Below are 7,722 nucleotides of genomic sequence, written 5' to 3'. Positions count from 1 at the left end.
ATATAAACTACTGCCTCTGTGCTCAGTAAATCTGGGGGTTTAGCCCAGACCTGGGAGGTTCTGCGTGCTTTTGGTGATGCCTTGTATGACTTTGCTGTAAAAGACACACAAGCAAGGACACGACATTGTCATGAGGCACTTGTCTCACTGAATCCCTTTTCTATGCAAAACCAGGGCAGCTGGCCCACATGCTGGAAATGGGTTCAACAGGATGCCCCAGCACAGCCTCAGCCCCACCCCAGGTACCTGGGTCTCTGAATCAGCCAGTCCCCATGGGGAGGAGTGGCTGTTGGGGTGGCTGAAGGGACCACACCGTTCAAGATACATGGAAACTAAATGATTAGGGGGCTCAGGTGGTGCAGCCAGGAAGACTGTTAAAGGCCTCGTAAATAAGAGCCCATGTAGACAGCAGGTACTGTGGGGCTTTATAGACCTATAAAACACCCTGAGCTGCCAAGAAGGCTGGAAGGGTTGGGTAGGAAATCTAATTTCACAGGATTTAAAGCAGGTGAGAGAGATATAAATGTATGTTTTTAATAGTAATTAATGCTGCCATTCAGAAGCACTTAAGCACTGGGTTTGGAGAGTTTCCAAGGGCTTGCCTCATAAATCACAGCCCACTACCTGCCTGCCCTGTTCCTAAGGGGCTGGGCTAGTGCTCCCTCCCCTGACCTAGCCTTGGCAGCAGGGGCATTTCCAGCTCCAGGCAGAGAGCTCAGCATCACTGCAACCAGGCTGCTCCCGGGCCATGGCAAGCAGAGCCATCCCTAGCCATCCTTTCGAAACAGGGATCACCCCGGGATGCTATCCACCTTCTCTCAAGGTTATCCCATCTTCTTCAGAGAGAGAAGGACAAAGGAGTATCTTCTTCAGGCTTTTTTTGCTGTGGGCTGCCAGTTTTCACCCTGCCCTGTCGAATCATTTTTGCTGCTCAAGCAGTCGGGTCTCAGCCAGCTCCTACCTGGCATGAGTGGAAAGCAGAGGCTGCTGCAGCCCATGGGATAGTGGGGGGTGCCCGGGAAACATTCAGGAACTGGGCAATGCATTTAATCCGTGATGTTTTGTGTCGTGCTGTGATTTCCAATTTGTCACCTGGGCCTTTAAGGCTTGATTCCATACCGTTCTTGGGTGGTGACAGAGCCTAGAGTGGGCAGCTGGAGATGTGCCCCGTGCCTTACCATCCCCATGCACCCCAGAAAGCAGTCGCAGAGCTCCCAGCCCCTGCTGCATTGTGTGCACCTCTCCTGCCTCCCACGGCTGCAAGCGGGCGGCAGAGCAGGACAGCATGAGCAGGGTCCCCCTGCAGCCCAGCCCCAGCGCTGCCCCAGCCTCCTGCCCACCTGCGCCCCAGCCCAGCCCCAGGCTGCGCCCACCCCCCCGGGAAGGCTCCAACCGTGTGCCAGCCCTGCCCTCTAGCGTCACTTCTGCCACAGCCATCCTCCCAATCCACATCGTTCCTCCGGCACCGATGTGCAGTCGGGACTTCGGTGTCACTGTGAAACAGAGCTTGGCTTTCACGCCAGGGGAACAGGAAAGGGGAAGGATCCAGGCTCAGGTATTTGCCAGATGGATGGTGGTGTAATTCGGGTGGAAGGAACTTGCTACTACCTTAACCTTCAGTCTCTGCCCATGGTCAAAACAGGTACCCACCATTTCCACAGTCCAGGCAAAATTCTGAGGATGCCAGGAGGGGACAAGAAAACCAGAAAAAAAAGTTCATTAATTCTTTCTTATGCACTTCCACTTATGCACGGTGAGACTATCCCAGGTGGGGTTACAGCATGCCCCAGATGCAGAGAGAGTCTGAGATGTGGCCAATTTTATTAGCTGATGGGACACCTGCACTGCTTCCAGAAATAGCTCAGATTTGCAAAGCTCAGGGCTGCTTTGATGTGGTAGAGCCCTTATAGCGGTCCTGTTGCCTCTCTACAGAGCTGAGTCAGCATGACTGCTCCAGGGACCTGGCACCAGACATCCAGAGATGGAAGAGCCCAGGCAGTGCTGGTTTGGATCCAGCTTTAAAGCTGGTTTGGATCCAGCTGGGAGTTAGCCCCTCTGGGCTGAACTCCAGTAGATTCTGTGTGAGTGCCCATGTTCTTGGGTCCAGGAAGGTGTCTGAGCTGGGTGCAGCTGGATCCAAGCACTTTCCAGCTAGTGTCACCAGGCTGCTGGAGGAACAGCAGGTGGCGGAGGCACCAAAGCATCTTTGCAGCAGCTGTCTGGGCCAACAAAGCTGGCACAGAACCACAGCTAAAAAATCCACCTAGACCAAAACTGTTCCAATTCTGCAGTGACACCAGGCCTCCTCTGCACTGGACTCCCCTGGAGTTCCATTTTTTTCCACAATGAAACTGCAGCAACATCTATTATTCTGCTACAGCAGTAAAACTCTGCCAAGGCCATTTCTCCTACAGACCGGGGGAGTCTGGAAAGAAGATGTTTTGTAATGGGAAACACTGGTGCTAGAAACAGGTGTTGTTTAAGGACAATAGTAAGAGATAACTCAATTATCTCCTCTGATTCATATTTACTACCCTAGCAGAGAGAGACCTGATTCAGCTAATCTGATCTGATTAATTCAATCTTAGATTTTGCATTGGCCTTCTTCTCCTGTATTGATTATCAGCAAAGACTAAGTAATGGTCTGACAGCTGAGACCTACTGTTACCAGGAAATATCTGCAGTTCAAACTTGAAACCTCAAAAGCTGAAGCTAATTTTTATGAGATACTCAGCAAACCAGAGGAATCACCAGGAGGTCCAGTAAAGTAATATCCCTGTCACAATAAAGTGATGCTTCTGTCACAGATGAACCCTCCTGGGTTGTTGGTCCCTGCTTGGACACCATTGTGGCACCAGACCACCTGTACATAGTCTGAGCATACTCACACACATATGCGTATGTACAGATTATCTATATACTTATATGTTTGTGTGTTGATACATGTATGAATCTAAATCGGTAACTTGTAAGCTCCATACTTAAATGTCCATAAATGTCAGCATTAAGGATATTTGTATTAACTGGAAATCAGATACCTATGCTTGTAAAGAACAATAAATTATTAAATACACCGGAATAACCTCATTGCTGAGTGGATTTTTTCCCATGTCCCATTCTAGGTAGTGGAATGAGTCCTATTTCTAACCCTAAAGCCAGAAGCAAAACTTGCAGTGTTTTCTGCTGCTTTGTTTGCTTTTCTACATGACTTATGGAGGGCCCATTCCTAAGATAACACACCAGTCAATATGTCCAGGTCTCTTGTGTGGCCAGGAAATGCAGTCTGTGCTGTCTCACTACCAGGTTTGATGGACACCCCAAAGCCCATTGCTGTTTAATCAGCCAGGCTGCTGGCTATCAGCTGATTTGCATGCTTTCAAGTAGGTCACCTAATTTTAGTGGGAAGGAGAGAACTCTCTTGTCAGAGGAGCAGCACCTCTCATAGTTAAAAAGGTTTTCTAATCGCATAGGAAAGTAAATAAGATGCAGGAGTGTAGTGTATGTGTGTGCACACCAGCAGCAGGCGTGCCACACACCAGCAGCAGTGCAGGCACCTCATGAAATATGGGAGCAGGGACACTACCAGCCAGATTTCTCTACATAAAGAACCTGTCAAAGCTGCTTTTTTCCCAGCCTCAGACCTCCACTAGTGATAATTGTTTATTCTGTAAGCACTCAGGCAACATGAAACAGCACACTCCTAAGCCAGGAATAATCCTGTGCTGGCTCCTCACAGTATGTGCTACCATGTTAATACACAACCAGGCAGCAGGGCAGGAAAATATTGAGGTCTCATCTGCATAAAGGAGTGAATCTTTGCTGTTGTAGCATAATAAACATGTTCTGCAATGAAGTTAAAATTATTTATCTTTTCCAAAAACAGGGCTAAAAGGTAACCTCAGTTGCCTCTAATTGCTTGCTTGTAAAAGAATCAGCAAAGCTGTAACAAGATCCAGAGGCCTGAAAACTTGAACCAGGCAATGCCAATCATGAAAAGGAGTGTTCATTATTTAGTGGAAAAGAACCAGATATCAGAATAACACTGCTAGTATCCTATTGAATTCAGTCTCTGAAAGTATTTTTAATCAAAATTATTTTTTTTTCTCATAGAAGATTATGTTTAATTCAACTAAGATTTTATTCAGAGAAGCCTAAGACCGACATTGTGCAGAAGGCCAGATATTGTCTAAACAGCTTATATTAGCATTATAACCTACTTATTCCTATCTTTACTCTAAAATTTCTAAACCTACAATTTTGAAACACTTTCCCCCCAAAGCAAAGCACCCTCGTGAGGCAGGTAGCCAGGCAGGGCTAGGGCAAAGCAATTCTTCTGGTCAGTTTTTTCACCTAGGAAAGCCTTTACTCAAAGCACTTGTCAAAACTATTGCCATGCTGTAGACAAGCTCTGCCTAGGGAGACTGACCAGCACAACCATCACAGAACTACCTCATTATTAGAGAACAAATCACTTTTATTTTGGAATACACTGTCAGCACCAGGGAGTTATATTGGCAGAGGTGAGAGAGTTATTCTGGTTGACTTTCCCATGCAGACGTGCCATACATGTGTGATAGGGCTGTAGGATAATCCCCCAGGAGAAGCAATGAGGATTTTATTGATTGGGATATTTCGAACTTCTGCAGGCCAAAGCAATCTTCTGTGCACTGAATGAGTGGACAAGATTGAATAGGAGGGGTTTTTTTGCCCTCTCCAACTCCCATGTTTAGTTTAGAGAAGGCAATCTGAACAGCACCAGCAAGCGGCAGAGAGAATAAAAAAATGTATATCTGACCGATTCTGCCAGAGGCACTGTCATTCTTGCAACATTAGTGGTCAGAGAGGTCAAATTCCTTGAAATTCAAGCCAAATTATGTGATGCTGAAGCCACAGGTATGTATAACAGGCCACAAGGACCTATGGAACCAGCCGAGTGCCACACACACAGACTGTTTGCTTTCTTATTTTTCCTGACTGACACCACTTATGAGAATGCTGGGCCAGGCACTGGAAGAAGGTGGATGGGAAGGAACACAGGATATGAAGAAATGAATAAGTGCTAGCTGACTTCTAGCAGCAAGATCAAAGGATGGCTGAGCTACAGGGAGCACCTGCTGGTCATTTCGATAACAGCTTTCCCTGTCTTAATGCCAGCCCCTCTGCAGAGTCACAATCTGCTGTTTCCATGGCAGGAGCTGCAGGCCTGCATCCACGGGATGCCTCTCCCCATGTGAGCTTGGACAAGCACCATGCATGGGGCGGCTCTCCCGGCTGTGCAGGCAGAGAGAGGAGGTGGGTGAGGTGAGCAGGAAAAACTCACTTGGGATTGCAAGGGCTCTACCAGGCACCTATCACAAGGTGCTGAGAGATGCTGCTCAGAACACAACCCCTCACCCTGCAGGGCCCTTGGGTAGTCCAAAGCAAGCCCACCAGCACCAGCTTTCTTTGTCCAGAGGAAACGTGATTCCCATCAGAGCCCAGATGCTGCTTGGAAGGCAAGGGTTGTGAGGAGGGGCAGCATCATTTACTAAACCAGCTAATGCACCTGGGAAAAAAAAAACATCAAGTGTGACTTCAGAGATTTGAGAAAAGCACGTTATGCCTGAAACATTTTCCAGCAGCACCAATTGGCCTAATTAAGTACATCACTTTTCTCCCCACAAGCCCTACTATGCTTCTGTCCTTCCCAACTGTAAGAGCAGCAAAGATTGCTATGAGGGCCAATTAACGCTGCTGGCTTTGCTTCCAAAATCCTCTTAATTATGCCCTGTGCAAATTGCTGGGCCCCAGGACACCGCAAACCAGACACTTTGCAGCAGCCTCAGCTGAAATCAGCAAGGGTCATAATGACCAATGTTTGACAGAGCTCACTGCTGCCTCCTCCACCACATGGAATCTGGCATTGATTTTAATTTATTTCATCCTGTCCAGCAGCTTGAATTCTCAACATGCTAGAGTTTGTTATTGAAAGGCTTCTTTGTTATAAAGCACCATTAAGAGAACATGGGTTGTTTTGGCATGTGATTATAGGCAAATGGGTGTTTTATACCTGGAATGATGATGTGGGACTGTGGGATAATTGCATTAGCATGAGAATGTGTGCAGCCTATCCCAACACCCAGGCTATATTGAAAGCTGTTAGCTCCTGCATTGCTTGCAATGTAGTGGGGTAGTGCACAAGCCAGCACAGGCTGTAGCTCAGTATTGGAGAGGAAAATGGCCTTGGCAGAGACGTTCTCCTGGTTAGATATCAAAATTATTGATGCGGGAATGGGAACCAGGCAGCCGACTCTTGCCTGTGCTGTCCTTGCTTGCACGTCACCATGCCTACTTCATTTAGGTCATATTGGGAAGCTTTCCTTTACCTCCACAAAAATGCAAACCTGTTTTCTGTACAGAAGGCTTAGGCAGCAAAGCGCACTGTGCATCTGATGGGATGTGGGCAAAGTCCACGCTAGCAAACCACTGCACGTCCAACACCCAGATCCCGCTTGCTCCAACCAGCACATGAAGGATGCTGACACGAGCCACCAGAGCAGTGTTGTTCCTGACACAAAGACTGCTACCAGTCCCCTCCTGCCACCCACTGCCCAGCGATGCCAGGTGGATACAGTGCTGGTCACCATTAATATCCATGAGCGTGGCAGCCCTTCCCCAGCAGTCCCACAGCAAGACCCTCCCTCCTGGCTGTGAAGGACTGTTCTCAGGTTTCTCTTCCCCATTAAACTGCCCCAGTTGCTGTCTGCCCCTGTTGTCCCAAAATAGGTTCTTTCACCTGGTACGCAAGACACCAATCCACGCACAGAGTTGAGGTATTTGATTCATTTACAGTTCTGCATGGAAAGGGTTGCTGGGTGGGAAATCCACAAGGCCAGTGTGACAGCTACCAAAACTTTTCACTGTTGACACATTTTTGCAAACAAGGGCATTATTTGCTATAGAACAAAGTTAATTCATTGGCTACAAGTTAGCTAGATTTTTTGTTGATTAATATTCTATCTTCTGTCGACTGATGATTTTCTCACTTCTCGTGGTTTTTAGTCCCCATGATCAGTCTTTCTCTTCTTTTGGGTAAGTGGGTTTCCTGAGTTGGTGGTCAGCAAGTTGGTGGTTATAATCCCGCATTGGAATTGCCTTTTTCCCAATTGGAGCTGATCTCAGTACAGTTGCTGAGCTGTCTTTATTAGTTTCTTCCTTATCTTAGGGGTCCTGCCAAATGTCCTAAGGGCCTTTAACTTCTACATTCTTAGTGTGCCCTGTCAGCTTGCCCTCCAAGCTTTGCTAACCTCCACCTGGGTCTGAGGTCGTTGGAACGCATCGAGACCTCAACCTTAACAAGGCTATTCTGCCAACAAGTAATTTATTTTTGACACCCGGGCATCACTTAGAACTTGCTTGCTTGCTCGCTGCTCTCTGTTCTCCTTTCTTGTTGATCCGGCCTGAAAGTATACAAAGTTCAAATATCAAAGAGCATCCCTCCTTAAGGATTTTTTTTTTTATATAAATTTCTCATTTCGCACCAGCGGCGCTGCCCCGGGGCGGAGCGGGCGGCGGGGGCCGGGCCGGGCCTTCCCCCGACATGGCGCCGCGGCCGGGGCGGTGCCGAGCGGGGCCCGCGGGGCGTGAATAAAGGCGGCGGGCGGGGCCGCGGCGCTCCGGGACGCGCGGGGCGGGCGGCGCAGCCGGCTGAGCGGGGCCGGCGGCGGGAGGAGGAGGCGGGGG

The sequence above is a fragment of the Parus major genome, chromosome 5, assembly GCF_001522545.3.
Source record: "Parus major isolate Abel chromosome 5, Parus_major1.1, whole genome shotgun sequence".
In the NCBI taxonomy this organism is placed as follows: domain Eukaryota; kingdom Metazoa; phylum Chordata; class Aves; order Passeriformes; family Paridae; genus Parus; species Parus major.
This window is presented reverse-complemented; position numbering follows the sequence as displayed.